Source organism: Saimiri boliviensis, chromosome 9 (genome assembly GCF_048565385.1).
Source record: "Saimiri boliviensis isolate mSaiBol1 chromosome 9, mSaiBol1.pri, whole genome shotgun sequence".
NCBI classification, from domain to species: domain Eukaryota; kingdom Metazoa; phylum Chordata; class Mammalia; order Primates; family Cebidae; genus Saimiri; species Saimiri boliviensis.
Window position 1 is genome coordinate 39,782,352 of NC_133457.1, and position 10,959 is coordinate 39,793,310.

Sequence of the window (10,959 nt, forward strand, 5' to 3'; positions counted from 1 at the left end):
GATGGACCTTGCTAAGTACATCATTTACAATATGGTAGTCTTGTGCCCTGATTTCAGTGAAATGTTTCTATAAATAATTCCAAAGATTGCATAGTATTCCATGGTGTATATGTACCACATTTTCTTTATCCAGTCTATCATTAATGGGCATTTAGGTTAGTTTCATGTCTTTGCTATTGTGAACAGTGAGGCCGTTATCCTTAGAAAACGAACAGAGGAACAGAAAGCCAAACACTGAATGTTCTCATGTATGAGTGGGAGCTAAATGATGAGAATACATGGACACACAGAGGGGAACAAGACACAGCAGGGCCTTTTGGAGGGTGAAGGGTAGGAGGAGGAAGAGGATCAAGAAAAATAACTAATGGGATACTAAGCTTAATACCTGGGTAATGAAATAATCTGTATGACAAATCCCCATGACATAAGTTTACCTATGTCACCTGAACTTGTACCCTTGATCTTATGATAAAAGTTAAAAAAAAAAAAAAGCTAAAGGAACTTCAGAAGCTATCACAAACTGGATGGAAATATGTTTACTCTGGAACAACATATAAGGCATAATGAGTAACTAGGATCTAACCACCGGGTTTTCTTGTCTATACTGGGAAAGCAAACTTTTTCAACATCTGCCAGTCTTCAGCTAAGATATTAGCTACTGAATTTGGAACTGACACTTGGGCAGTTGAGAGTACACACTGGAGGAAAGAGAAGAAAATCCGAATGGAAGGGGACAGGAGGCTGAGTTTGGGCTCTGTCTGGATTTCCACTCTCAAAGAAAGGATTACTGTCTCAACTCATGAGTAAAAGTGAAGAAGAGCAAACTTCCAAGTTAATTAAAAGAACTTGGTTTGGAAACAAGATTTTGAATCCCCCATGGCTGTGAAGACTTCCCTTGGCATCCACCCTCCAATAAGGACCTCACAGAAGGCCCAAGATGGAAAAGTGGATTTCTCCGTAAGTCCACATTGATATAGATAAATACATGAGTAAACAAACAAATAAATAGAGGAGAAAAGAGAACTCTTCCTCAAGATAGAAAGGATGTTAAAACTAGTGGGTGAAAATTTAAGGAGGAAAAGACAGTTGTATGGCCCTAAAGTATTTCCTCCTACACAACATATATTAATTACAAAGAAGAAAATACTAACTTTCCAATGAGAAAACCTGACAGCACCTTAACCAAGTGATTATAACTAAGGTCCTCCATAATGGAGTAAAGTGGCATCATGTGCTTCTTGATATGATGCACAGAGAAGGACACAAGATCGTCGATGTAGTATTCCTTCCAAAGGCGCATCACTCGAACATAACATTGAGGAAACATCAGAAATACACACTGGAGACATTCTACAAAATAATTGGCTTGTATCCTCCAAAAATACCAAGGTCAAGAAACACAAAGAAAGGCTGAGAAACTGTTTCTGAATAAAGGAGCCTAATGAGACATGACAACCAAATGCAGCATGATATCCTGGAAAGGATCCTAATTGGGAAAAAGAATTGCTACCAAAGACATGATTGGACAATGGACAAAATTTGAATAGAGGATGTCAATTAGATAATACTTACCTGGCAGGGGAGATACCATGATCACGAGGATGTCAATTAGATAATGGTATATATTAATGTTGAATTTCCTGGGTTTGATAACCAGGCTGTAGTTATGCAAGACGCTGTCTTTGTTCTTAGGAAATACACACCAAAACACTTTCGAATGAGGGCATAAAAAGACAGTAAAGTGGGTGACAGAGACTTAGTAGTATTAAAAAAAAGCATTTTCTCTACACTGGAATTCCTTCTGGCTATACCAGCGAGATTAGGCCAAATGGCCAGTGAGGCTCAGTACATTCACCCGAGGAAGAAAGAGTATTTAAAAGGTATACATATATTAGTAAAAACACATGTCAGAGTCATCTGTGGGTCTGGAGGAGTTTCTATAACCTTAGCACTTGTGTATCAGAGTCTGGCTTATCATGGAAACTCCTACACATTAGTTAGGATATTTTCCATGATTTAAAATATATTCATTCTATTTCAATGGCTCCCCAAGTCTTAACTCATTCTAGCATCAACTCTAAAGTCCAGAGTCTCATCTAAATATCATCTAAATCATACATGAGTGAGACGAGGTATGATTCATCCTGAGACAGAATTCCTCTCCAGCTGTGAACCTGCGAAACCAGACAAAGTATGTGCTTCCAAAATTCAGCGGTGAGAAAGACACAGGATAGACATTCCCATTCCAAAAAGGAGAAATAGGAAAGAAGAAGAGGGTAAGGATATTAAGCAAATTCAAATCTAGCAAGACAAATTTAATCAGACTTTTTGATTAAGAATAATCCTTTTTGGTTTGATGCTGTGCCCTTCGCACCCACTGGAGTGGTGGTGGTCCAGCCCCTAAAGGTCCAGGTGATTCTGAACTGCCTCGAAGGTTCCACAGGGTAGTCCTGGCCTCGAGACTTTGGTGGAAGGTTGTCTGGCCTGTTGAAACTGAGATGGTGGCCCTAATGTTCTCTGAATTGTCTTTGCAGGCTCTTTTCCCCTTTCCTTAAGAACAGTACATGCTCACAGCCAAATAGTTCTATGGTCCAGGATCCAGGCCAGTCATGCCTAAGAAACCCAGTAGGCTTCCTTCATTCTGTCCTGTTTTGTCTGTCCCCCTGAATTCCAACTGGCAGTGTCTTTGCTAGTATGATTCCATTCTATTCCTGGCTTTGCTAAGACCCCACTAGAACTGCCCTTAAGGTCTATAATTCTAGCACACACCTCATAACTCTTCTAGCCCCTACCTTTTGCTCAGTTCCAAAGCCACTTAAATACTTTCAGATACTTGTTACAACAGCACCTCACTTCTTGATACCAAAAAAAGTCACTAGTGGGGCCAAGTCAGACATGATGCTGAAAACCATTTTCTCTACACTGGAATTCCTCCCTGGCCATACCAGAGAGAGGCCAGTTGAATATGCAAACAAGAAGGAACAAACACAAAGGAACCAAGGCTTTCCTTCTCCCCCTCTCCCGTCAGACTCCCTTACACCAAAGATGGTCTCTGATTGCCAATCTTGAAAACTTTCTTCAGGGGAGATGGGTTATAAGAAGGTAAAGACAGCAAATAAAATGTTCTTTGGCAATATATAGAGATTTATACTTAAAAATTGTCAGCACCTAGCCATGATTTTCATTCAAATTCCTCTTTTCAAAATTGGGAAAAGGAAGCAGTCGAGCAGAAAGGTAAAGTGACTTTCTCAGTCTGAATCTTGTGCCTGGAACCCTTGTCTCTTAAAAAAACAACAACAACAACAACAACAACAAAACAACAACAAAAACCAAAACTATTATCATCTGAATAGAAATAAAACATTTATGTGGTTAAAATAATTCAAAAAGTTCAAAAGAGCATATCATTAAAAATGAGTCTCCTTAGAGTTTGTGACCCTCATTAAAACCTTATTTATCCTCCCAGAAATGTTCCTGGAACACACATGCATATGCACCTGCATATCCTTTTATTCATAGAAGATGATTCATCTGATAATTCTGTCTTTCTCATTTGTTTGGCCTTTAATTTGAACTCTTTTCATATCAAGACAGTCAAATTTACTGTCCCCTTCTGAAGGGGTTACACAGTATTCCATTGCTCTTATTCCATTTATAATTTATTAAAGCATTCCTCTAGCGAAAGACTTTTAGTTCTTTGGTATTATAAACTATGCTGTACTCGTGGAATGTATGTATTTTAACAACGTACATCTTTTCATACACTTCTGTCATTTTGTTTTTCTGAAACTTTGTCTTTAGCAACCACTCCCGTATCATTCTTTACTCCCTTGCCTTGCATTAGTTTCCCTTGGAGATTTATTACTGCCCAAAATAGTATGTACTTGATTGTTTATTTTTTTGTCCTTTATGTCTGTTGACTAGAATGGAAGCTCCACGGGATTAAGAACTTCGTTTTATGCACTGCTATATCCTTAGCCCAGAGAACCGTGACTGGTTCCTCATAGATGTTTAATAAACATTTGATAAATAAATGCTTTGCACAGTTGACTATTAGATTTTTTTCTTACCGATTCATAAGAGTGCATTATATAGTAATTAAATGAGCCTTTGTTTTTTGTGTTACCAGTATACTTTCCAGTGTATTTGACTTTGTTGATGGCATTATATTTTTGCCATAAAGAAATGTTATGTAGCCTAATATAACATATCTGTCATTTATTTTACAGCTTTTGGGGTTTGTGTCTTGCTTAGAAAGGCCTTATGCACTCCAGAGTTATTTTTAAAAACTTGTCTGGTACTTTAACGGTTTGTTTTTATGTTGGAGTCTTGATTCATTTGAAATTTATTTTGGCATAAGTAGTGGCTCTGCATTCAACTTTGTTATTTTTCCCAAACAGACCACTGACCCCATATTAATTAAAGAATAATCCATCCTTTTCTCATTATTCTGAATGCCATCTTTATCATATACCAAATTCTCATAAATATTTACGTCCATATTTTCCAGCCCCTATTCTCTTTTGTTCATTTGTCTGCCTATTTCTGTGGGTATGTATTTGTTCTAATTCGCCTTGCTTTATAGCATATTTTAACATTTGTGATAAGACTGGGCTCTCTCCTTTGTCTCCTTCCACTGCAATTTTCCTGTCAATTCTCACATGGTTATTTTTCCATAAGAACATCAGAAGCCAATGAGCCAGTCAATCCACTGTCAAAAAATTCCCTTAATATTTTACTGAGGTCAGATTATCATATAGATTAATTTAGGAAGCAATGACATCAATAAAAGAACTTAGCTCTCTTGAGTCCAGAGTGTTCTTTATGCTCTCCTAACGTCCTTGATATACGTGAATAAAATTTAATTTTCCTCAATGGGAGGAATGAACGTGACTCTTATACTAAATCTAAAACTAAAACAAAACCGTCTGTTCCAGTGATCTATTGTGAAGCAGCACCGTATCACTCAAAATTTAGTGCCTTAAAATGGCAACCACTTTTATTATGTCTGATGATATTGTGGACCAGGAATTCAAGCAGAGCTTCATTGGGTGGGTCTTCTGCCTTCAGGTGGAGTTAATTGAGGATACCCAGTGAAGTTCAGCTGGTGGCTGGGCTGGTCTGGAAGTACAAGGTGGCTTCATCCGCTTGTATGACACCCTGGCAAGGATGACAGGAAGGCTGAGCTGAGCTGGGATTATCTCCCAGAGTTCCTAGATGTGGCCTCTCCAGCATGGCAGCTTCAGGGTAGTTGGAATTTTTAGATGGTGACTCAGGCTCCAAAAGCAGGTGTTCCAGAGAACAAGGAGGAGGCTGCATGGCCTTTAACAGCCTAGCCTCAGAAGTTTTGATGTTTTCTCTCAGTTAATGAGGTCACAGCCTGCTCAAATTCAAGGGGAGGGGATATGGACCTTTACCTCTTGATGGGAGAATGCCAAAGAATTTGTGATCACGTTTAAAAACTACCATTCCTTCTAACAGTAGAAAACTAGACAATTTTCTCATTAGCTTAACAACTCAAGACTTTTCTACAATCTTTTTTCTACTCCCCTCATTTCTGTCACTGGAAACACTGACATAATTCAAAACTATAACTATTTTATTTTTAAAAACACATTTTCAGTTGAGTTGTATTCTTTGCCCATGTGCGTGGGTAGGGCTAGGGTCCTCAGCCTGACTTTGGGTTTAATCTATCCATTCTTTCTGCTACCTGCTTCTGGCCACTTTATAGCTCGCTGGTGCCTCCACCAGAGGGTGGCAGGAGCAGAGAAAGTGAGATCAAATTTGTCCATTAAAAAAACTTGCTATTTGGCAGCAGTTTTGCATAAAGGCAGAAAGCGAATTAAAACTAAAAGTACATATTTTGAGGATTAACAGTGAAACTCAACAACTCATTACAAACACCACCAGAGCTGGCCGTTCTTTCTACTAATCCAAGGCCTTATTTCAAAGACCCCTAAAGACATACTCCAGTAATTCCCTTCACGCCTTCCTGGATTACGCCTTTCTCTTCTAAATTCCTGTGATAGCAGCAACATTTATTAATTATCTGCTGTGCCAGGTGCTTTACACATGTTTATTATTGCATTTAGCCCTAACAGCACTCCAAGGGTGAGACTTGTTATGCTGATTTTTAAGCGAAGAGCATTCTTGCCCATTGAAATTAGCTACCAAGGTTCACAGAGCTAAAATGTAGCAAAATCTGTTCGCAACACCCTTGTCTCAGGTGTGTTCAGTAGACCAGCAGCATCAGCATCACCTGGGAGCTTGTTAGAAGTGCAGAACCTCAGGTCCATTCCCAGACTTTCTGTAAAAAGCTGCATTTTAAGATCTCTAGGCAATGCATATTCACATTAAAGTTTTTGAAGCCCTGCTCTTTATCCTGCTTCTCAAACATTCCTGCACACTGGAATCCCATGGAGAACTGCTTTTTACTGATATATAATAATTGTTCATGAAGAACTTTTAAAAAATGCCTGAGAACTTTTTCTTCCTCCTGGGGTGCAACCTGGGCATCAAAAGTTTTCAAAACTCACCAGGTAGTTCTATTATGCAGCAAAATTTAAGAACTACTGTTTTATATAGCTCACTTGGTACTAAGCATATTCTATATCTGGTATAGTTGCTTATCATCATTTTTATACACATCATATGTCCCCAACATGAATATATTTCATATATCAGCTGTCTTTACAGAGTGGTGGTTTCTTGCACAAAATATGCACTCACTAAACATTTGCTGCTATTGCTGTTGTTGAAAATGGTGCTTAATTGGTCTGTGGTGGGGCTCGAACATCAGTATTTTTGAAAGAGCACCTCACGTGATTCTATTGTGCAGCCAAGGTTGAGAACCATTGGGTTGGCTCCTACAGCTCCAGCTGATGGTTGCTAAAGAGAAATTTGGGTGGAGGAATGCCAAGTGTCCTGATTTTTGAAGAAGATCCTTAAAACCCAGATTTTCATAATAACTGTTGACAACAAATTCAGGTTTTTGAAGAAGCTGTGTGAACAAAATAAACCACATCTGCTGGTCATGTGTGCCTGCGCATACATGAGTATATGCTTGTAAAGAGATATGGGATACTCAATAGATTTATGGTTATGCACTTGGAAATTCGTAACTCTAAGTCTGATTATTATAAATGCCACCACTACTGCTGCCTTGGAAAAACACACCATCATCATTGCATAACCATCTAGCTTAAAAAAGAGTCACCATATTGTTTCTGTCGATATACATAATACACAGCCCAAAATAGAGACTGTGAAGTCTTGGCGAATAATAATCTGTGCCTCATTTTGTTCTATGCAATGCCTAAATATGCCAGCAGAACCAGAGGATGTGTCCCAAAGAGAGGGGGCAGGAAGCATTTTGAAATTCTGGGAAGAAAGACAGCCTGTAAGAGCAGGACACTATTGTCATGAATTCTACCCACTGCCTGAGCACCATTCAGTGATTAAGGAAAACCAGAGAAAGGAGACCCAGGAAGAGAAATTAGAACAAATATAAAGGTATGAAGGAGAAACACAGCCAGAAGAAAACTTCCCATCTGGTTTCTTCACCACCTTTCATATGGATTTGTTTGCCAGAGCTAATAAACAGTTAGGGTCTCTAATGATGCTAAGCTGGGTGGTAAAGGCACTGGGGGCTTACATCATGCAGCCAATGACGTGTTGAGTGAAATACACCACGTGTTGAATTTGCCAGCATCAGCACCTTCTGCCAATTTAACTTATGGGCAGTTGATAGCAGGCCCAACACCTAATACTACTTGTGCATATCCTTGTTTTCATTTCATAAAGCAAGAATAAAAGAGACAGAGTCAGTATCAACATCAAAGTAAATACTGACGATAGTAATATTGATGATATGACAGCAGTTATCAATAACTGAATGCTTACAATGGGCCAAAGACTGTGACAAACACCTTATGTATTATATCTCATTTATTCTCAACCCAATAGCCACACTGATTCTTTTAAAAGAGAAGTTTGATCCTGCTTTCACCTCCTCAAAAATCCTTCAGTGGCTCCCATTTTACTCACTGCAATAGGCAAAGCGCCTTTCACAGTCTACAAAGCTGTATGTCCACGAACTATTCATCCCTTCCCTACTCATTATTTCTCTGACTACATCTCCTACTCCTCTTCCCCTCTTTTAATCCATCCTATCTAACCTAACGAACCTTCTGCTATTCCTCCAACATGAAGCCTGTACACTAGCTGCCCCCTTGATAAGAAATGCTCGTCCTAGATGTGCACAAGCATTATTCCTGTTACCTTCTCCACGAGGGTTTCTCATACCAAGCTGTTTAAAACTGCATCTCCACATTCCTACATACCCTTTCTTCTTTTTTCTCTCCATAGCACTTATCACCTTCTAATATCCAATATTGTGCTTATTGATTTTTTAAATGGTCTCTCATCCATTGGACTGTAAACTTCATGAAGGCAGAGATTTTCTGTTTTGTTATTATAGTGTCTCCAGTGCCTAAAGCAAGGCCAGGCACTTATCTGGCACTTGATAAACATTTTTAGAATGAATAAATTAATGAGTTTAATCCTCACAACAACCATAAGAGATAGGCACTATCGTTATCTTGCTTTAACAAATATTGGGTATGAAGTTTAGAGACGTTACATTTGCCCACGATCACAAATGAGAAATTGCTAAAGAGTTGTAAACCAAAGACATCAAGATATGTATAATAACATTTGTGACCCACCTTCTTGTTATTTTAACGCTTTGGGCCTTACATGGAAAATGATAAATGTGACAATTGGAGTCTAGAAGTGGAGCTACATTGGGTGTAGCTGGGATTAGGACCAATTACTGAGGGCTGATGGAAAAATGAAGGGAAAACTCCAAAACTATCGATTTTTGTTTCCTGTGGTTAGGGTAATTCTTAATTTTTAGAGCAGTTGATGCTATTTTTTGGATGATCATTTGTAGAGGAGATGGATCTTCTGAAGTATTATGGTCATGGGAAATAAATCAAGGCTTAGCAAATCGTATTTCCTTGGGGGTAAATAAGTCAAGGGCCAATTTAGATCTTAAGTTGCTTAAGAAATTTCATCCAGTGAGAGCCGACTGCAGGAATTTAAGAGTCCAAAGACACTGTAGGAAATTACCACTGCAAACATGTCCCCAGGACTCTTTAAGGCTTCTGCAGAAAGCTCATTAACTCTGTTTTTAATGTTTCAAATACTTCCACATCCAAGAATAAATCAGATAGAATTCAACTCATGCCAAATACATGGTGCCTGAGCTAGCTAACTGTGCCTATAGCCTCGGGGGAACTTGGTAAATATTAAGCAATCTACTCGAGCCTGAGCTTTCAGTGGGTCAAAGTGCTTAGTTCATAACACATTCATTTGTATGGTGTTTGGTTAAACCAAAAAGCAAAGTTCAAGGAATAGAAGATTAAAATATTTTCTCCAGATCAAAAAAACATTTTCAAACACTTTTTGCAGGTAGTCTGAAAAAAAGACATATAAGCAGGAAACACCTTTTGGCAAATCTGTGATGAGTTTGATAGACAAGTTTCTTAAGTCCTTTATACAATTTAAAGACAAGAAATAAACTAGTGAGTTGACATTTGAAGCTCATTAATTTCAAGTAATACACTTTATAATTTCCAAAAAAATCATGTCTGTGTATTTTGCTCATGGTGAAGTTTAAACTTCAATGCTGGGAACAAAGAAATTAGAAAAACGTGGCAGTATTCTTTCCTCTATAATCACCCTTAAACAATCTGTGATTATTTTCCATTGCTTATATGAGTCTCAAACTATGCACTTTATTACTAAGGATGGATGGAGTCAGGGAAGTAATATAAGGTTCAATCCATGTATCCAAAATGACTGTCTTGATCTGCAAACATGAGAATTCTACCCAAGTCTTAATGAAACAAAGTAGATACTGGGTTCAGTTATAAATCCTTGCCACTCTTAATATAAATGTTTATTCATTAAGGCTATGTGGAAAACCAATATTGAAAAGCATACGGTGGTAAAAAATGAACCAGGAGATAGGCGGTAGCTTTGGAAATGCCATCAGAGGAGCATGAGCAAAATGTAAATAGAGATCAATTACAATAAAGAGTTCTTATCAGTATCCTCAACCATTTGATAAATTAATGGAATGAAAACTTGATTATACCAGCCTGAGTGGGGTAATGCAGTGGTTCAAGTATGGAAAAAAATCGTACTTTCCGAATGTCTACTATATGTCAGACACTTTACATTTTCAGTAATAATAGCTAATAGTCAGGATCTATAATATACAAATCACTTTCCACAAGTCAATTCTAATTCTTACGGTAAACCTACGATATAGGTGTTGTCATCCACATTTTACAATATAAAACTGAGATCTGAAAGGATTAAATAACTTGTTCTGTGTCACGTAGGAAGTAAACAAATCAGAATTCAAACTTAGTTTTAATTCCTAAGCCGAAAATCTTTCTAGTTCGCCATCTATATATAAACAAGACATAATAATTTGGTGTGATTTACACTGTTCTCTAGGGAAAGAACTCCTGGGATTGCTCATGTGAAAAATTGCAAGGATAAAAATAAACAAATAAAAGAAAGCAGCCTCTACAGATGACGCCTTTCGGACAAATAACTGAAAACAATAGGTTTTGAAAACTTCTCCTAATGGGGATATTTTAAATATTAAAAAACTTTAGTTTTGCTTTAGAGAAATATCAAAAGCAAATTATATCATTTTTCAATAAGATGTTAGCTCACAGGCATGTATATATCTATGTGTAAATATCTAGATTTTTCATACCAGAATGCCCATTTTCAAAAACCTTATGCACTTACATGGTACTTCCAAATGTATACGGAATATGCCAGAAGTGAAATATCTATCCCTTGCATATTACAAGTAAACTGCTTAATTCAAAAACATTATTTCTAAACCCTGGGTTTATAAGGAAAACTATTTAC

General features: G+C 37.7%; 1 protein-coding gene across 4 annotated transcripts in view; it reads right to left on the reverse strand.

Annotated features, from left to right (window-relative positions):
* The window catches only part of THRB (thyroid hormone receptor beta), a 374,638-nt gene that overhangs the window by 231,906 nt on the left and 131,773 nt on the right, over positions 1 to 10,959 (reverse strand). The gene's annotated exons all lie outside the window — the stretch shown is intronic.